This window comes from Scyliorhinus canicula, chromosome 1, assembly GCF_902713615.1.
Source record: "Scyliorhinus canicula chromosome 1, sScyCan1.1, whole genome shotgun sequence".
Classification (NCBI taxonomy): Eukaryota; Metazoa; Chordata; class Chondrichthyes; order Carcharhiniformes; family Scyliorhinidae; genus Scyliorhinus; species Scyliorhinus canicula.
In genome coordinates, this window is record NC_052146.1 from 192,246,411 (window position 1) to 192,267,886 (window position 21,476).

Here is a 21,476-nt window from a genome sequence, read left to right on the forward strand (position 1 = left end):
TCTGGTCCATGTATCCCCTCAGCACTTTGGCCGCCGCCGGTCTCCTGCCCGTCCTTGAACTGGACCGGTCCAGTGTGGGATCCAGCAATGTGTTAAAATCTCCCCCCATGATCAGGCCCCCTACCTCCAGGTCTGGGATGCGGCCCAACAATCGCCTCATGATGCCAGCATCATCCCAATTCGGGGTATGTACGTTCACCAGCACCACCTTCTCTCCCTGCAGCCTACCCTTCACCATGATATATCTGCCCTCCTTGTCCGACACCACCTCAGCCGCCTCAAACGCCACCCTCTTCCCCACCAGAATCGCCACCCCCCCCGGTTCTTCGCGTCCAATCCTGAGTGATAAACCTGCCCCACCCACCCCTTCCTCAAACGAACCTGGTCCGCCACCTTCAGGTGGGTCTCCTGGAGCATAGCCACGTCCGCCTTCAACACCCTCAGATGGGAAAATACCCTGGTTCTCTTAACCGGCCCGTGCAGCCCCCTCACGTTCCAGGTAATCAGCCGGATCAGAGGGCAACCCGCCCCCCTCCCCCCGCCGACTAGCCATAGCTTATCAGATGTTCGCCCCAGGCCAGCACACCCCGCCTGACCCGTTCCCCATGGCGATAACGCCGCTCCTCTTCCCCCCCACCGGCTCCTTCCTAGTCATTCCAGCAGCAACCCGGTATCCCCCCCCCCCCCCAGGCTAGGACCCCTCCTAGCCACGACGCACCCTCCATGGTACTTCCATGAGTCAGCTGACTTCTGCTGACCCCGGCAGCTCAGCCAAAACCTACCCCCTCCCGGCATGGGGTCATCCCCCTCTTGCCACACCTCCTTGGCACTGCTTCAGCGCGGGGAAAAAAGACCAGTAGAGGCTCCGCCCCCACCGCCAGCTCCACCCCCCACCGCCCCGCAGCGCGGGAAACCAGAGGAAAGCCCGCGCTTTCACACTGCCCCACCCCACCCTTCTGACGTAGTTCCCCAAAATCCAGCTTCACCTCAATCCCCAGCCCCGTACAGAAGAGAAGATATAAAACACAAACCCCCAACATTCCCCACCTAACCCACAACCATACCCAACAAACAAACCCACCCGTAAACAGAGCAAACAGAAAACCAGCATACATAACACACATGTCGAAGTTAAAAAAGTTGAAACAAAACAGCAACAGCAGAAACAACGACGGCCAAAGTATGTCCCCAGACCCTAGTTCGAGTCCAGCTTTTCCGCCTGTACAAAGGCCCACGACTCCTCCGGGGACTCGAAGTAATGGTGCCGGTCCTTGTATGTCACCCACAGGCGCGCAGACTGCAACATTCCAAACCTGACCTGCTTGGCATGAAGCACCGCCTTCGTCCGGTTGAACCCGGCCCGCCGCTTAGCCACCTCCGCACTCCAGTCCTGGTAGAACCTCACTACCGAATTCTCCCATTTACTGCTCCTCTCTTTCTTGGCCCAGCGCAGCACACACTCCCGGTCACTGAATCGATGGAACCGCACCAGCACTGCCTTCGGGGGCTCACCTGCCTTGGGCCTCCTGGCCATCACTCTGTGAGCTCCCTCAAGCTCCAGGGGCAAATGGAAGGACCCCGCTCCCATCAACGAGCTCAGCATCATGGTCACGTACGCCGGGAGATCCGACGCCTCCAGCTCCTCCGCCAGGCCCAGGATCCTCAGATTCTTTCGCCTCGTGCGAACGTCCAGCTCCTCCAAGCGGTCCTGCCACTTTTTATGAAGTGCCTCGTGCAACTCCACTTTCCCCATGAGGACCACGGCCTCCTCCTCCCTTTCAACGGCCTGCTGCTGCAACTCCCGAATAGACACCTCCTGGGCCGCCTGGGTCCCAAGCAGCTTGTTCGTAGTTGTATTCATGGAGTCCAGCAGCTCAGCCTTCAGCTCCGCAAAACAACGCAGGAGAGAGGCCTGCTGCTCCTGCGCCCACTTCCACCAGTCTTCGGGTGTTGCGCTGGCCGCCATTTTGTTTTCCTTCCCCCTTTTTTTGGGGAGCTGCTGCAGCTTCTTTCTTCGTCCCACTCCGGGTGAGCACCATATAGTGTGGGGCAAGTTCCTCCAGGCACCTTCCCCCACCGGGATGCGTTAAAACAGCGCCGTTTGGGGCCCTCAAAACGGCCCAAAAGTCCCTAAATAGCGGGAGCTGCCGAACGTGCGGATTAGCTCCGCATAGCCGCAACCGGAAGTCAGGAGGGTGAAATTTCAGATGGTGGCGGACCAAGGGGGTAGGTATGTGATTGTGATGGGGCGCATTAGAGGGGAGGTTTGGGGGGGTGGCGAAGGCACTGGCTATACTCATGAGGGAGATGAGAGGAGTGGACCCATGGAGGTTCGTGTACGGAGGGAGCAGGAGTATTCATTTTTCTCCCTGGTACTCGAGAATAGACTTTTTTATGATGGCGGAAGGACTTATTGGCCGGGGTCACAGGGTCGGAGTATTCAGCAACATTGATTTCGGACTATGCGCCACATTGGGTGGATGTGGTTCTGGAGAAAGGGGTGGCTCAGAGGCTGGGGTGGAGAATGGATGTGGAGCTGTTGGGGGACCGGGGTTTTTGCGATAAATTCGGTGGTCTGGGAGGCTCTGAAGGCAGTAGTAATGAGGGAGGGGGGGGGGGGGGGGGGGGGGGGGGGGGGGGGAGATGTGCTGTGATCCTGTTCAAGGCTAAGGTGGACAAGGAGAAGAGAGAGGAGCGCCATAAATTGATAAGAGGAAATGCTGGAGGTGAATAGGAGGTACGTGAGGGACCCGGGTCCGGTCCTTTTGGCTAGGGGAAGGCGCTTCAGGCAAAGTTCAACCAGTGAGGTGGGTGGTCTATGAACATGGAGAGAAGGCAGGGCTTATGTTGGCTGGCTACCTCCGAGGGAGGTGGTGGCAAGGGAGACGGTTCAGGTGCAGGATAAGATGGAGAAGCTGGTGGTGGCCCCGGAGCAGATCAATAAAGTTTTTGAAGAGTTCTATAAGAAGTTTTATATAGGTTGAAGTCACTGGGAGAGAATTGAGAGATGAGGGAGTTCCTGGAAGGGTTGGAGTACCGGAGGTTCTGGAACAGGACCGTGCAGAATTGGAGGGATCGGTGGGGAGCAGGAGGTGAAGAAGACAATTGGGAGGATGCAGTGAGGGAAGGTGAAGGAGCCGGATGGGTTCCCAGTGGAATATTATAAGAAGTTTAAGGATAAGTTGTGGCGGGAATGTTTGAGGAGGTGATTGGTCGGGGGGTCTTGCCATAGACGTTTGGGCAGGCTTTAATTTCTCTGTTGTTAAAGAAGGATAAGGACCTAGTGGGGTGTGGGTCGTTTAGACCCATATGCAGAACTGAATGCAGATACCAAGATATTGGCAAAGGTTTTGGCGGCAAGGCTGGCTGTCTCCCAAAGGTGATGGGAGAGGATCAGGCAGGGTTTGTGAAGGGAAGGCAGCTTTTTTTTGAATGAGAAGATTGTTAAACGTGATCATGTCTCTGGCGGAGGGAAAGGAAACGGGAGGTGGTGGTGGCACTGCACGCAGAGAAGGCGTTTGATCGGGTAGAGTGGGGTTATTTGATGGCGGTATTGGAAAGATTTGGAATCGGGCCAAGGTTTGCGGCGCGGGTATGGCTGCTGTATAAGGAGCCGATGGCGCATGTTCGCGCTAATAATATGAATTTCGTGTATGAGACAGGGACGTCCTATGTCCGTCTCTCCCCCCCCCCCCCCTGCTGTTTGCAGTGGCTATAGAGCCTTTGAACATTGCGCTAAGGAGGTCTGGGTTGTGGAAGAGGGTAGTGAGGGGGGTGGGGCATAGGGTATCCTTGTCTGCTGATGATTGTTACTGTACATTTCAGAGCCGAACATCTCGGTGGGGAATATAATGGGGCTGCTCCAAGTTTTTGGGTGGTTCCCGGGGTATAAATTGAACCTAGGCAAGAGTGAGTATTTTAGGATCTGCCAGCCGGGAGTGGGGGTGGAGGCTGCCATTTTGCCTGGCGGCAACTCACTTTAGGTACTTGGGCGTGCAGGTGGCGCGTGGTTTGGGTGGGCTCCGAATTGTACTAGTTTGGTGGGGAGGGTGAAGGCCAATTTGGCAAGATGGGAGAATCCCCCTCTGTCGTTGGCAGACTGGGTGCAGGCAGTCAAAATAAATGTGCTACCGTTCCTATTTCAGTGCCTGCCGGTCTTCCTACCGAAATCCTTCTCTAAGGAGGTGGACAAATTCGGGGGGAGGTTCAAGATTTTGCAAGGATGGTCTTCCTGACCTTCCCAATAGCGGCGGCCTTCTTGTTGAAGGCGGTACTGTCAGCTGTGGGGTTGGCAGAAGGGGTTATATCAGCGATCTACGGGAGGATTCTGGAGGAGGATAGGGTGTCCATGAAGGGTGTTAAGGTGAAGTGGGAAAAAGAGCTGGGTAGGGGTGCGGTGATAGAAGAGGGACTGTGGTGTGAGGTGCTGCGAAGGCTGAACGCCTCAACCACGTGCCACGTGCACGAGGCTGGGCCTGATACAATTGAAGGCTGTGAATAGGGCACACCTCACAAAATCAAAGATGAGCTGGCTATTTGAGGGAGTGGAGGATGTATGTGAGCGATGTGGGAATCATGTTCCTATGTTTTGGTCCTGCTCGAAGCTGGAAAGGTATTGGCAGGAGGTATTTAGTACTATCTAGGGGGTTTTGTATATGGATGTGGAGCTCGGTCCCCTAGAAGCCATTTTTGGTGTGTCGGACTGGCCCAAGTTACAGGCGGGTGCGGGGCCAGACGTTTTGGCCTTCGCCTCGCTGATCCCTCGCGCGTCTTGTTGGGGTGGAGGTCAGCTTCTTCGCCTGTGCCTCGGCGTGGCAGGAGGACCTGATGGAGTTTTTGACCCTGGAGAAGGGGGCGTTTTTGACCCCGGAGAAGGTGACGTTTGAGTTGAGGGGGGAGAAGGAGGGGTTCTACAATTCTTGGGATTTGTTTATTATGCACTTTTGGGAATTGGTTGCCTTTGAATGCTTAAGGAGGTGGGGTGGTGGTGGTTGGGGGGGGGGTCTGTTCTCCCTTTTGTTTCAAGAGTCTGTTTTAGTTTTTATATTTTTGGGGTTCTGTCTTTGTTCTCTTTCTTTGTATGGTGGAAATGATGAAAATATGACAAATAAAATATTTTTCAACAAAATATTTGAATATCTCTGCAGCGCTCTTCCATGCATTGCAGAACCCAACTACTCACTGCATTTTTAAAAAGTCATGTCATGTTTGTTTCTTTTCTCACACTTTATATCTGTCCCCTGGTTCTTGATCTTTCTGCCAAGAGGGGATGTTTCTCTCACTCTACTCTGTCTAGACCCTTTGAGTTTGAACACCTCATTCAGATTTGCTCTCAACTTCCTCCAATCTGTGGAAGACAACCCAGCGTCTTCAGTCTATCCATAGAACTGAAGTCCATCATCCCTGGAATCATTCTCATATTTTTTTTTCCTGCACCCTTTCGAAAGCCTTCGCATCCTTCCTAAAGTGGAGAACTCCAATTGGGACCAAACCAGTCTTTTATAAAGGCTCGCCATAGCTTCCTTGCTTATGTACTGTCTGTCTCTATGAAGCTATGAATTCTGCCTTTTTAATCACTCTCTCAACCTGCCCTCTGGCCTTCAGCAATTTGTGTCCATACTTGCAGGTTTCTCTGTCCTTTTAATTTATATTGCCTCTCTTTGTTAAACCGCATGAAGTCAATCGGTGAGCTGGGAGGATAGTGTATTCTCAATGTTTGTGTTATCGAGGTTAAGAAAAGCAGTAATGGGGACCTCCTTAAGTCTGACAAATAACTATTCATTACTATTCCCTGTTTCCTCACACTCAGCCAATTTCATGCCCACACTGGTACGTCCACTTTTATTCCATGGATTGAACTTTGCTGCCAAGTACACTATGTGGCACTTTGTTAAACGCCTTTGGAAATTCATATAACAGCATCAACCTCCTAACCCTTCTAAACGTCCTCAATTGCCTCATTTGAAACTTAATCAAGTTAATTGCACACAGAATAAAAATTGAAAATACTAAACAGGCCTTGGCAGCATCTGTGGAGAGGGAACAGAATTAACATTCAGATCTGTGACCATTCCTCAGAAATGGGAAAGTTTGAAATGTAACAGATTTTCAGGAAGTGGAAGGGGGAATGGTGGGAAAGGACAAAAGGGAAGGTGAGCGAGATGGTGGCGGGCAGGAGAAATTAAATGACAAGGACCACAGGGAGTGAAATTGTGAAAAGTAAAGAAACAAAAGATTTACCTAGTGGAGTTTTGGATGGCAGAATAGTGAAAAGCTGAAATCCAAACGACTTCTTGAGGGAAAAGAACCATATTGGTATTAAAAAGGAAACAAGATGGGGGCAGAAGTTTAAAGACTAAAATTGTTGAACTCAATCTTATGTCCGCAGGTCTGTAAAGTTCCGGTGGAATGATATAGTGCTGTTCCTCAAATTGAATTTCGTTCAAGCACTGCAAGTGGCTGTGGATAGAAAGAATAGTCTAGAAGTGAGGTGGAGAATTTAAATGATAGGCAATAGGGCGGCAGGGTGGTGCTGTGGTTAACACTGCTGCCTCACGGCGCTGAGGTCCTGGATCGCTGTCATTGTGGAGTTTGCACGTTCTCCCCATATCTGTGTGGGTCTCACCCCCACAACCCAAAAGATATGCAGGGTAGATGAATTGGCCACGCTAAATTACCCCTTAATTGGGAAAAAAAATTGGGTACTCTAAAACTAAATGGTAGACGATAAGGAGACTATGTCGTGAGCAGTGAATAAAGTATACTAAATGAAAGAAGACCAAGTACCTGGAAAAGAATATTTGGGACCTTGGGTAGTGAGAAGGGAGTAAAAAGACAGGTGTTGCATCTCCTGTGCTTGCATGGAAAGGTACTGCAGGAAGGGAATTGGTGTTTGGGATAACTTGAGGAATAGACCTCTTGCGGAGGGAATGGTGGCTTTGGAATACTGGAAGCGAGGAGAAAGTTTGGTTGTGGCATCATTCTTGCGGTGGTGGAAATGGTAGAAGTTGATCCTTTGAATAAGGAGTCTGATGGGTTGTAAGGTAAGGGCAAGGAAAGGACAAGGCTGCAAAGTGCTCATTTGGTACCTCAGCCATGCCCACTGCTTCCGTGCATAGATCTTTCCACCACCCCTCCTCTCTCTATTTTACTGTTGTCCACAAAATACAATTGGATTCCCATTTTTCAAGCTGCCAATCCTTCCCAAGCTCTCTTTGCTTTTCTTGTTTGCTTTTTCACCTTCCCCTCTGAGCTTTCTACAGTCAGTCTAGTTCTGACTTGGATTAATAATCTAACATCTGTCATATAGTCATTTTTCTGCTTCATCTTGCACTCTCATTTGTCGTCCAGTGAATTCTAGCTTTGGTGGCTCTACGGTTGTCCCTCCTAGGAATGTACGTTTTTATGAACCTAGACCATCTCTTTAAAGGCAACCCACAGTTCTATTCCAGTTTTGCATGACAATCTTTGATTCTAGTTTGTCTGGGACAGTTTCATTCTCACCCCATTGAAAATGGCCCTTCTCCAATTTAAAAGGAAAAACATGCATTTTGGAAAGTCAGCCATTCAGGAACATATTTAAAAGAACATGGGAACAGGAGTTGTCAGTCAGCCTGTTGAATCTGCTCTGCCATTCAATTAGATAATCGCCGGTTATCTACCTCAATACCACTTTCCTGCGCTATCTCCATATCTCCAGATGTCATTAGTCTCCAGAAATCTACTAATTTCTGTCTTTAACATGCTCAGTGACTGAGATTCCACAGCCCACTGGGGTAGATAATTCCAAAGATTCATCACTCGCCAAAAAAAAAATTCCTTCCCATCTCAATCTTCAGTGGCCTACCTCTTATCCTGAGACTATGTCCCCTAGACTCACCAGCCAGGGGAAGCATCCTCTCTACATCTACCCCGTCCTTTGATAGCTTTTTAAGTTTCAATGCAATCACCTCTCATTCTTCGAAACTGCAGAATATGGGCATGGATCCTGAATCTCCCCTCATAAGATGATCCTTCCATCCCAGGGATTAGTCTGGCTAAGCTCCATTGCACTCCCTCTATGTCTATGGCAAGTATATCCGTCCTTACATAAAGAGACCAAAACTACACATTGCAGGTGTGGCCTCGCAAAGGACCTATACAATTGCTGCAGGATATCTTTACCTCGTATTCTAATCCCTTTGCGATGAAGGCCAACATACTATTTGCCTTCCTAATTATTTGCTGCACCTGTGTGCTAGCTTTTAGTAAAAATGCTGCAAGCCAGAACTGATTACCTCAGGGAATTTTGATTAACTAGGGAGGAACTAAGAACAATCTTGAACCAACAAAAAAAGTGCAAAAAGCAAAAAAATTGCAGATGCTGAGAAGTTGAAATAAGTGCCAATGAGAAAAATTAAAGTTAGTATTAACATTTAAGAAAGAAGTTTATAATGTTTCCAAAATTGTACTTGGAAGACTTCACCCACGCTCAAAACTGATCTTCAATTTCATGTATTTGAACAACCTGGGTGTTTGCAGTGTGTACAACTTTCAAGAATGCTTCAGTTAGTCTTGTTGCCTATCACAGTCACAACGGCATCTGTATAGAGAGAAGACAGTTTGGAGTCCGTATGACTCGACAAAACTAAAGAGTGGGAAAATGTGTTGTATTATCAACTGTATAAGAGGGGGTTGAAGAGAGAGTAGAGCTAGGATAGATTACATGCCGATGTAACAAAACTCTATACTCGCAGGCTATAACAGTACCTGGTTGTTTTTGCAATAATTTGAAGAAAAGATAAAGTACTGATTTCAGACTTTATCTGGTTTATTTTACCTTAAGTGCTTTTTAAGAGTGTATGCGTCCTACTTCCAGCATGACATTCTTGTGTCTGGTTTTGTTTATATTTGAATTTCAAAGAATCTATTTTCCTCAGTGGAAAAATTAAGTAGTACCTCTGTATAACAGTATTTTTGTTTGTGTCTTTTCATAATAATTTTCAATTGAAACCAGATAATGAATTTGAGTAGATTTTCAGCCGCACTTTAAAACGTTACATTTATTTTTAAACTTTAGAAAGTGAATCAAGCTGAAAGAGAGATCCGCAGAGACAGACAGTCAAATTGTTCACATTTACTCTTTGGAATCAGTGATTTGCTATCATAAGATTTATTTATCCGGCTGCAGTGGGTGAGTAAAACATCAATTATTAGTTGAGTGAAAAAACCCAGATGCCTTATGAAGTAATTCATTTTTGTATATTAACTTGATGAAATATAAAAGCAAATTGCTGCGGTTGCTGGAATCGGAAACAATTTACAGAATAATCACAACAGATTTGACAGCATCTGTGGAGAGAGAAGAGCGCTAACATTTCGAGTCTGGATGACTGTCAATATTTGGTGAGTGGGTAATGTGTAAATGGAATAGTTTGAAGATGGGCATTGGATATTGGGAAGATAATGGATGTAGGTCACAGGGAGCAGTGGGCAACATCACATTTTACCATAATTATTTAATAAATTAGCTTGACTGCATCACAGGTTATTTAATTGAAAATGTGCTAGGGGGTGGCACGTGGCGCAGTGGTTAGCACTGCTGCCTACGGCGATGAGGACCTGGGTTCGGATCCTGGGTCACTATCCGTGTGGAGTTTGCACATTCTCCCCGTGTTTGTGTGGGTTTCACCCCCGCAACCCAAAGATGTGCAGGTTAAGTGGATTGGCCATGCTAAATTGCCCCATAATTGGAAAAAGATAATTGGGTACTCTAAATTTATTTTAAAAAACAAAAAAAAAGGAAAATTTGCTAGGATGCAAAAGGAGAATTGGGTAACTGCGAAAGGCTAAAAAACAGGGCAGGCTTCTTGTGGGGAGAGGGGGGTTGTTGGGTGCTTGGTGTGGAAGGGAAGGTAACCATGTAAGTGAAGAGAGTTTTTTTTTAAATTTAGAGTACCCAATTCATTTTTTCTAATTAAGGGGCAATTTAGTATGGCCAATCCACCGACCCTGCACATCTTTTGGATTGTGAGGGCGAAACCCACACAAACACGGGGAGAATGTGCAAACTCCACTCGGACAGTGACCCAGAGCCGGGATCGAACCTGGGACCTCGGCGCCGTGAGGCAGCAATGTGGCACCATGCTGCCTGGTGAAGATGGTTATCCCTTTCCCTGTGGTTCTGTAGGTTATGATTTCCTTCCCCAGAGTGAGATATCCAGCACAGTGCCCCACATCCATCAGGCCACATAAGATTCCTCATAGACTTTTACCAGAGCCCCTTTTCCCTGCCCTGACCGACCCAGCTCACTTTGCATGTTCAGGCACTTCTCTGCTCACTATTTCTGTCTTGCTGTCGGTTCACCAGTATGGTTGAGCAATGGCTCTCTAATTGTGTCCCAAATACAGGAACTTAAAACTCAAGCTCTCCACTTGAGAGCAGTTGAAGTTAGTTAATTAAGGAAACCAACTAAAACTATTTTTTTCTATACCTTTGGCTTATCTATCTTTAGTTCAGAGCATGTAAATACAGGCCTCTCAGTGTAACTTAGCATTGGAGTGTGGTTTTGAACAAGAGTGCTGAAAGTTGGATGAGTGAGGAGTTTGCTGAAGAGGCGAAGGAGGTGGCTCCTTTGCTTTTTTTAAAACTTTCTCACCCTGTAGGAATTGGTTCTTACTCTGCTACAGGGGAAGAAGCTAGTTGTGTGGTGAGTGTTTGAGGTCTATTCTATTCCTGAGATTTTAAAATAATACATGAACTGGTAGTATGGTTAATAAAAAATATAAATAAGGAAAATAATTAATTAAATTAAATAATTAAGTAGTTAATTAAAACTAATTGAGGATGGCAGCACATGTTTTGTGTCTTGGCTATAGCATGCGGCAGCTCCTGGGAGGGCGAGAGTGCAGGAGCCTCAGCTATTGCAAACCGGTTTGAAGTTCTTCCAGCTTGTTTGGATGAGAGTGGGGCTGCAGGGAACTGGCCATGGTACAGGAAGCCATTCAAGTGGCGGGAGAAAAAGGAGTGCAGTGGTAGTTGGGGACAGAACAGTTGGGGGGATTGGCACTGTTCAATGCAACAAACCGAGTCTGGAGGGCTGTGTTGCCTGCCTGGTGCCATAGCTCGGGACATCTTCCCAGCACTAGAGAGGAAGCTGGAGTAGGAGGGGGAGGATTCAGTCATCATGGTCCATGCAGGTACCAATGATGTAGGCAGATCAGGGAAAGAGGTTCTGCATAGTCATTTTGAGATGCTAGGTGCTAAATTAAGAAACTGAACACCAACGGTAATAATCTCTGGATTATTACCTGAGCCACTGACAAATTGACACAGGGAAAATAAGGTCAGAGAAATTAATGCATGACTCAAGGACTGGTGTGGTAGAAGTGGGTTCCGGCTGGTGGGGCACTGGCGCCAGTACTGGGGAAATTGGGGACTGTACTGTTGGGATAGTTTACACCTGAATTGCACCTGGACCAATGTTCTAGGGAGCTGCAAAACTAGGGAAAGCGGGAGGATTTCAAATGAAATATTGGGGATCAAATTTGGGAAGATGTGGTAAATCTCTCTTGCCTTGCCCTGATTCTTTGAAAGATACTAATATGGGAAACGATAAATGGACATGCCATGTCAGGAAGGGATAGAGAGTACAAATCTAAAAGTAAATCGGTAGATAAGACTAAAGGTTACAAAAATAAAATAAAAGTACAAAACTAAAGACTCTGCATCAGAATGCACAAAGCATTCGAAACAAAACAGATGAACTGATGACGCAAAAAGAAATACAAATAACAAAGAAAAGTACAGCATCGGAACAGGCCTTTCGGCCTTCCAAGCCTGTGCCAATCACGATGCCCTAACTTTTTTACAAGCCTTCCGCCCTTACTCGGTCCATATCCCTCTATTTCATTCCTATTCATGTACCCATCCAGATGCCTCTTAAATGTTGCTAATGTGCCTGCTTTCACCACATACTCTGGCAGCAAGTTCCAGACACCCACCACACATCTCCCTTAGATTTTCCCCCTCTCACCTTTAACCTGTGCCCCCTTGTAATTGCCAGTTCCACCCTTGGAAAGTGCCTCTGACTATCCACCCTATCTATGCCTCTCATAATTTTGTAGACCTCTATCAGGTCTCCCTTCAGCCTCCGTCTTCCAAGTGAAAACAATACTAGTTTATTCAACCTCTCCTCATAGCCAACACCCTCGAGTCCAGGCAACATCCTAGTGAACCTTCTTTGCACACTCTCCAAAGCTTCAACGTTCTGATTATGTGGTGACCAGAACTACACAGAATATTCCAAATGCGGCCTAACCAAGGTTTCATATAGCTGCAACATGATTTCCCAACTCCTGCACTCAATGCCCTGCCTGATGAAGGCAAGCATGCCATATGCCTTCTTAATCACTGTAGCCACTTGTGTTGCCACTGTTAGGGAACTATGGACCTGCATACCAAGATCCCTCTATGCTAATCACAGAATGGAATCATAGAATCACTACAGTGCAGAAGGAGGTCATTCAGCCCATCAAGTCTGCAACGACCCTCCGTAGCAACCCCACCTAACCTAACCTCTAACCTTTTGGACACAAAGGGGCAATTGTCATGGCCAATCCACCTAACCTGCCCATCCTTGGACTGTGGTAGGAATCCAGAGCACCCGGATGAAACCCACGTAGACACAGGGAGAAAGTGCAAACTTCACACAGTCACCCGAGGCCAGAATTGAACCCAGGTCCCTGGCACCGTGAGGAAGCAGTGCTAACCACTGTGCCACCGCATTGCCCTTGTTCCTGAGGGTTCTGACATTACCAGTATAATTCATACCCAAATTTGATCATCCAAAATGCATCACCTCGCATTTGTCCGGATTAAACTGCATCTGGCATTTCTGTGCCCAAGTCTGCAATCTATCTATATCCAGTTGTATCCTCTGACAATCCTCAGCACTATCAGCAACTCCACCAATCTTTGTGTCATCCACAAATTTGCTAATCAGACCACCCACATTTTCCTCCAGATTATTTATATACACTACAAACAGTAGAGGACCCAGCACGGATCCCTGTGGAACACCACTAGCTACAGATCTCCATTCTGATAAACACCCTTCCACCTGTCTGTCTTCTCTGTCTTCTATAGCCAAGCCAGTTCTGTAACCATCTAGCCAGCCCACCCCGAATCCCATGTGATTTAAGTTTTTGTCCCAGACTGCTATGTTGGACCTTGTCAAACGCCATACTAAAATCCATATAAATTACATCCACAGCCCTTCCCTCATCAATTTTCTTTATCAGCTCTTCAAAAAACTCAATCAAGTTGGTGAGACATGACCTTCCCTGTACAAAACCATGCTGCCTGTCACTAACAAGTCCATTTTCCTCCAAATGTGCATATATCTGTCCCTCAGTATCTTTTCCAAAAACTTCCTCACCACTGATGTCAGGCTCACCGTCCTATAATTTGCTGGATTATCCCTGCTTCCTTTCTTAAATAAGGGAACAACATTGGCTATTCTCCAGTCCTCTGGAACCTCACCTGTGGTCAACAGAAGACATCTGTAAAGACCCCAGCTATTTCTCCCTTTGCTTCATATAGTAATCTGTCTAATTTGGATGCAATTGGCCCTCGCCCAATTAAGCACCCTCTCCCGCGAGCCACTCTTGTCCTTATCCATGACTACGTGAAATCTTATGGAATTATGGTCGCTAAATCCAAAATGCTCCCCCACTGAAACATCAATCAAGTGACCTGGCTCATTCCCCAATACCAAGTCTAGCATGGCCCCCTCCCTGGTTGGATTGTCAAAATACTGTGTCAAAAAGCTCTCCTGGACACATCTAACAAATTGCCTTTGACCATGTCTCCATAATTGCAATTGCATCATAGTTCCATGCAATAATCCAGGTTCTCCGTTAATCTGCCTTACCTGTTATACTTCTTGCAAATGCACTCCAGCCCTTCAGTCGGCTGAGCCCTGCGGCTTCCCGCCTGCTCCTACTTTGCACTATGTTTATCTCTGTCTCTACTTTTTTCCCTATCTCTATACTTACTGGCCTGCTGTTCCGGTTCCCACCCCCTTGTGACACTAGTTTAAACCCTCCCAAACAACACTAGCAAACCCCCCCCCCTCACAGGATATTGGTGTCCCTCCAGTTCAGTGCAGCCTGTCCTCCTTGTACAGCTTCCACCTTCCCCAGAAGATTTCCCAGTGATTCGTATATCTAAAGCCCTCCATTCTACAGCAGCTCTTTAGCCACGTGTTCAGCTGTACAAACTCCCTGTTCCAAGCCTGATTAACACGGGGAGTATCCGGAGAGCCCTATCCTAGAGGTCGTTCTTTTTAGCTCCTGACCTAACTGCCTGAATTGTCTTTGGAGGACCTCTTCCTTCTTCCTTTCTGTAATTAGCACCAATGTGGACAATGACATCTGTCTGTTTACCCTCTTGTTTCAGGACATCCTTTAGAGACATCTAGAGGGGAATAGCCACAGAAGGCTATTCCCCTTACCTCCCTGCCTCTCCTGGTGGTCACCCATCTACCTGTCTGAACCTGTGGTGTGATCACCTCCCTGAAGCTAGCATCTATCACACTCTCCGCCTTGTATGCTCCACAATGTGTCCAGCTGCTGCTTTAACCAAACTATGCAGTCTGTGAGGAGATGCAGTTAGTCACACCTCCTGGAGACACACTTGTCAGAGATGCTAGAAAGTTCCCTGATCTCCTACATCTGGCAGGAGGAGCATGTCACTGCCCAAACTGCCATCTCTGCCCTTGTACACTTAAGAAAGATATAAGAATAAGAATCTTACCTTGCTTGTCCTCCTCACAATGCCTTTTTTTTTGGTTAGAGGAGGGAAGTAGGGAAACACAAATGTAGTGTTTTGGGCTAAACCGCTCCTTGACACTAGTTCTTCGGCAGTGCCGTGGCGGTGACTGTGTTGACTTCTCCGAGAATCCTCTTGTTCCTCCTCTGCTGGATTGTCACTGGAGGGGATTGACAGGTACATGGCATTTAGGAAGGACAGGAAGCTAGGAAAGAGGGAGGGGTGGCTGTGTTAATTCATGATGGTATTAGCCCAATGGAGAGGGATGACCGAAGTTCAGGAACCAGGATGTGGATACGGTTTTGGTCGAGGTGACAAATTATAAAGGCAAGAAGTCACTTGTAGGAGTGGTATACACCCCCCCCCCCCCCCCCCCCCCCCCCAACAGTAACCATACAGGATGACCGAGTATGAAGGAGGAAATAATGGGAGCTTGTCAGAAAGGTACACTGATAATCGTGGGGGATTTTAATCTAGGTACAGACTGGGAAAGTCAGATGGGTAAAGATGTGATGAATTTATAGAATGTTTTCGGGATATGGTTTCTTAGAACAGCGCATTCTGGAGTCAACCAGAACCAGACTATGCTAGACCTGGTTGTGTGCAACATAATAGGTCTAATTATTGACCACATAGTGAAGGCTAAGTAGCAGTGAACATAACATGATTGAATTTTACATTCAGCTTGAGGGAGCAAAGAGTGGGTCCAAGATTAGTATTTTAAACTTAAGTATGGGCTATTATGAGGGCATGAAGGCACAAGTAAGGGCTATTATGAGGGCATGAAAGCACAACTATCTAAAGTAAACTGACAAATTAAGTTGATGGATAAATCAATAGAGGTGCAGTGGCAGAAATTGAAAAGTATTTTTCAGAATACACAAAATAAATGCATTCCAAAGAGAGAGAGAAATTTCAAGGGGAGGACCCAACATCTGTGGTTAACTAAAAAAAGTTAAAGATAGTATGAAACTTACAGAAGAAACATATTGAGCAAGGATTGTGTGCCAGGTCAGATTGGACAGAATTTAAACAATAAAAAATGACTAGTAAGAAGGGAAAAATTAGAGTACACGAGAAAGCTAGCGAGATACATAAAAATAGATAGTAAGAGTTTCTATTGCTGTTGTAAAAATAAAAAAATGAACAAAGTGAGTGTTGGTCCTACAGAAAGTGAGTCTTGAGGATTAATAATGAATAAGGAGATGGTAAAGTACTTCAGCCTTCACTACAGAGGATGCAAGTAACATCCTGGAAATAGAAGAGAGGGAGAAACTCAAGAAAATTACAATCATGAGGGAAGTGGTACTGAGCGAATCTTTGGAGCTATGGGCTGTCAGATTCCCGACTCCTGTTGGACTTCATCCTAGGGTGTTAAAAGAAATGTCTAGTGAGATAATTGATGCATTGGTTTTAATTTTCAAAAAATCCCTAAATTTGATGGAAGGTTTATTAGATTGGAAAATGGTGAATGTAACTCCTTTATTCAAAAAGGAAAAGAGATAGAAAGCGGAAACTACAGGCCAGTTAGCGCTCTCTTTGGGAATATATTGAATTCATTATCAAAGATGATATAGCATAGCACTTAGATAAATTCAAGGTAATCAGGCAGAGTCAATGTGGTTTTGTGAGAGGGAAATCATGTTTAACCAATTTATTGGAATTCTTTGGAAAAAGTAGCATGTGCTGTGGAGAAAGAAGACACAGCATGCATACATTGATCATTTTCTGATATGCAAGATGTAACTGGTGGTGTGCAGCAGTGATCAATGCTGGGGCCTCAACCTTTTTTTACAATTTATAGAAATTACTTGGATGAAGGGACCAAGTTGCTGAATTTTCTAATGATGCTAAGATAGGAAGGAAAGTAAGTTGTGAAGAAGACAAGGAGACTGCAAAGGCATAGATAGGTTAGGAGAGTGGGCAAAGATCTGGAAAATGGAGTATAATATGGGAAAATGTAGAATTATCATTTTGGCAGGGAGAATAAAAAAGAAGCCAATTATCTAAATGGTAAGATATTGCAGAGCCCTATGGTGCAGAGGCATCTGGGAGTACAAGTGCATAAATCACAAAAGGTTAGTATGCAGGTACAGCAAGTAATTAGGCAAACTAATAGAATGTTTGTGTTTATTGCAAGAGGAATTGAATAACGAAGTGAGGGGTTTTACAGGGCATTAGTGAGACCATGCCTGGAGTGCTGTGTACTGTATTTGTCTCCTTATTTAAGGAAGGATGTAAATACTGTTTTTTAAATTTAGAGTACCCAATTAATACACCTAACCTGCACATTTTTTGGGTTGTGGGGGTGAAACCCACGCAGACACCGGGAAAATGTGCATACTCCACACGGACAGTGACCCAGGGTCGGGATCGAACCCCGGTCCTCAGTGCCGTAGGCAGCAGTGCTAACCACTGTGCCACCATGGCGCCCCAGAAGGATGTAAATACATTGGAAGCAGTTCAGAGAAGGTTTGCTAGACTAACATCTGGAATGGACGGGTTAATTTATGAGGAAAGGTTGGACAGTCTGGGCTTGGGTTGAACAGGATAGTGAGTCTTTGGAACTCTCTCCCTCAAAAAGCAATGGAAGTTGAGCCTTTGAATATTTTTAAGGAAGAGTGAGATAGTTTCTTGATAAGTAAGCGGAGGTAGGTGGGAGTGTGGAATCGAGGTTATGATCTGGTCAGCTATGATCTCATTGAATGACAGAGCAGGCTTGAGGGGCCGAGTGGCCTACTCCTAATTTGTCTGCTCAGTGAGTTCATCTGGAGCCCCTTTATTCGCAGAGTCAGGTTTCAGAAACTCTCACTTCCTGCGATCTTTGCTCAACATCAGAGCAAGAGGCAGAATTCAACACTTTTGAGTTTTTCAACCAGTTGGAAAATGGTTGACCTTTTACTAATCTCAGGATTTGAAATTTTGCTGTTAATCCATTTTTTAAAAAAATATTTTATTCCACACTTATTCAAACAATTACAAAACATAAACATTCCGGGGAACATTCTCCCCATCACACAATTTTACAGTTTGTACAGATTTTCCCTCTCATATGAGGAGGTCGCATTTGCCCTACGTAGCGCCTCACTCCACATTCCCAATTTATCTCTCTCCCCCTCCACTTCTCCTTCTTCACCACCTATTCTCCCAGCCATCCATATGTGTTTCCGATCCTGTTCTCCCCTTCCACGTCCGGGATTTCAAACCCATGGTTTTCACACAGTGGCGTTAACACCGACATCACCTCTATCCTAAAATGCCTACTCCTCAGCTGGATCCGCACCTTCTCTGTGGATTGCACCACTGGGCTCTCCGTCTATCTCTTTGGCACCAATGGCAACGCCGTCACCACCATAGCCCTCAGGCTGGAGCCCCTACAAGATTCTTGCCTACCACTGCCTCACCTTCTCCACATTCGCCATCCAATAATAATGTAACATGTTTGGCAGTGCCAACCCCCTCCCTTCTGTCTCTGCCTCTGTAAGGGGGCCCTCTTTACCGTTGGCACCTTCCCCGCCCACACAAACTCAAACTGGAATAATCATATGCACCTTCGGAAAAAGGCCTGGAATATGAATAAGAACCTTGGCAGGACATTCATCTTCATCATTTGGACCCTCCCTCCAGAATCAGATGCAACGTATCCCACTGCTTAAAATCATCCCTAACCTCTTCCACCAGCTTTGTTCAATTCCATTTATGCAACTTTGCCTACTCTCCCATTATCTGGATCCCCAGGTATCTAAACCCGTCTCTGGCTACCTTGAATGGCAGCCCCCTAGGGTGGCACTCTGACCCAACTTGTTCACCGTGAACACTTCACTTTTCCCTACGTTCAACTTGTATCCTGAGAATGCCCTAAATCCCTCTAATAGGCCCATAATCCCCCCATGCTCTCCAGCGGGTCCGACACGTACAGTAACAGGGCGTCTGTATATAGCGACACCCAATGCTCCCTACTCCCCCTCGTATTCCCTTGCCACTCTGCTGACATCCTCGGGCCTTTGCCAGGGGCTCTATCACTAACGCGAACAGCAGCAGTGACAGTGGGCACCACTGCCTTTTTCCCCTGTGTAACCCAAAACTTTGTGAGCTCATATCCTTAGTCCGTACACTCGCCAGCGGTGTCACATATAACAGGCGCACCCACGTCACAAACTTCAGCCCAAATCTGAACCTTCCCAGGACCTCAGTACAGGTACTGCCTCTCCACCTGGTCAAATACCTTCTCCGCATTCATGGACACCACTATCTCCGGTACCCGTCCTCTCGACAGTCGCCTTTACTTTACTGGAGAGTTGCCTGTATTTTACAAAACCTGTTTGGTCCTCCGGAACCACCGCCAGAAAACGACCTTCCATCCTCCCTGCCACCAGCTTAGCCAGCACTTTCACATCTGTATTTAACAGCGATATGGGCCTGTGCAACCCACATTTTAATGGCTCCATCCCCTTCAGTATTAATGTGATCGTCGCCTGCGTCATCGTCTCCGTCAGCTCCACCTTCTTCAGCACCTCATTAAACTCCCCAGCAGATCCGTGCCAGTTCTGTCGCAAACTCCTTATAAAATTCTGCCAGTTAACCATCCAGTCCTGGGCCTTTCCTGACTTCATACCCTTTATATTGTCTAATATCTCCCTCCGCTCCCAAGGCTCCTCTAGAGCCTGCCTCTTCTCTTCCTCCAGCTGCGGGAACTCCAGCCCATCCATCTGTGTTGGGTACCTTCGAATAATCCCTGTCCACCTCGACTATCTCACCCAAAAACCACTCGTACACCTCCTTCCTCTATCTATCCTCATGTACCTTAAACTAGATAATTTCCCCTCGGACCACCACCTTCAGTGCCTCCTGAAATGTGGCCGCCAACACATCCCCGTTCTGTTTCAACTCTACATAATCGTTAATCACCAACCGCAAACCCTCTATCTGCCAATAACCCCGCATCAAGCCTCCATCCTCGCCTCTGCTCTACTCCCGATCTAACCCAAACCTCCAGCCAGTGGGTCTCATGGTCCAAAATTGCTATACCCGTGTACTCTGCCCACTCCACCCCTACCAACACCACATGGCTCACCACAGAAAAGTCATATCTGGGGTATACTCTGTAAACATGCGAGAGAAAGTTCTTAAAATGTCACGGGTCCACCATACCCACCCTTTCCATGGACCCTCCCAGCTCCTTTCCCATCCATATCCATCCCATTGACCTGGCGCTTGATCTGTCCACCCTCGGCTCTAGAACACAATTAAAGTCTCCTCCCATGATCAACTGGTGCATAGCCAAGTCTGGGATCGCTGCCAACAACTCCTTCATAAACCCTAATCACCCCAGTTCGGTGCATATACATTCACCACCACCTCCAGCGTCCCCACCAATACCCCAGCTCACCATCACATATCCCCCCTCCCCAGATCCCTAACTTCCTTCGCATTCAAAAACCCCATCTTCTTGCTCATCAAGATGGTCACTTCCGCTACTTCGAGTCAAACCCGGAGTGAAATTCCTGACACGCCCATCCCTTTCTCCACCTAATCTGGTCCTTTGCACCCCTGCTACCCATTGTCGACCGAACAAGAAAAGAAAAACCCTCCACCGAGGAGGAAAAGAACCCACCCTCCATCTCCCACTCTACCCGTTTCTTCCGTTACTCCAAATTGCCGGCACCTCTGTGTCTCAATAAAGTTTAGTTCTCCCCAAGTTTGTGCTCTTTAATAAAGCTATTGGATGCTTCTGCGTTCTCAAAGCAATATTCGCGACCATCATAAGTCACCCCCAGTTTAGCTGGGTAAAGCACTTCGAACCTGATCTGCCATTGATACAGCACCGCCTTGGCCCTGTTGAACGCAGCACCTCATTTTGCCAGTTCAGCTACAATGTCCTGGTATATTTGGACCTAGTTCCCCTCCCATTCACAGTTTAGTTTCTCCCTAGCCCATTGCAGGATCTCTTTTTCCACAAACTTGTGAAGTCTTACGATCACTGCCCGTGGCTTCTGCTTCAGAGACCAGTGCGCTTTATCCACCTCTGGGGCCTTGTCCAGAGCTCCCTCCACTACAGGCCCTGCTAACATCCTCGAGACGTACCTCATGGCATCGTGCCTTCCACTCCTTCAAGCATGCCGTCGATGCGCACGTTTTACCTTCTTGACCTGTGCTCTTATTCTTCCACCTTTGCTCTCAGCATCTTGCAATGGTCACCTAAAAGCCCCATCTCCACCTCCAGTGCCACCCACCACCCGATCGCTGTGGTCCGACATCACCCTCTCCATCTCTCAGATCTGCAATCCTTGTGCCTCCAGACACTTTTCGACCCTTTCCATCAAGCCCTTCAGGGGTGCCACAGCCCTTTCGATGGCCTTCGATCTGTCCTCCTGCATCTCTTTCCTTTGCTGACGGAAGTGTTCCCTGATGAAGGCCATCAACTGCTTCATCTGGGGCTTTCCAACCTTCACTGGCCGTTCCCCCTCCGCCTCCTTCCAATAACTGCTGCGCCACAGGTCTCTTCCAACTACTTGGCAAGGCCTTCAACCTTCTGCCGGGTTTGGTAACCAGCAGATATATCACACCTGGGGGAACTTCTCCTCCAACCTTCAGCTATGCTTTTCTGTCAAGATTTCTCCCGGTTTCGGGTAAAAGAGCTCTTTTCTATGCCATCGAGCAGGAG

At 47.1% G+C, this 21,476-nt stretch overlaps 1 protein-coding gene across 2 annotated transcripts in view; it reads left to right on the forward strand.

Annotated features, from left to right (window-relative positions):
* Positions 1-21,476, forward strand: part of tab2 (TGF-beta activated kinase 1 (MAP3K7) binding protein 2) — a 65,528-nt gene that overhangs the window by 26,561 nt on the left and 17,491 nt on the right. The window contains exon 3 of one of the 2 annotated variants that reach the window (XM_038805289.1): positions 9,059-9,172. The exons of the other annotated variant lie outside the window; for it this stretch is intronic. The gene's annotated coding sequence lies outside the window, so the exon portion shown is untranslated. The remainder of the gene's footprint in view (positions 1-9,058; positions 9,173-21,476) is intronic. 2 annotated transcript variants of the gene reach the window in all.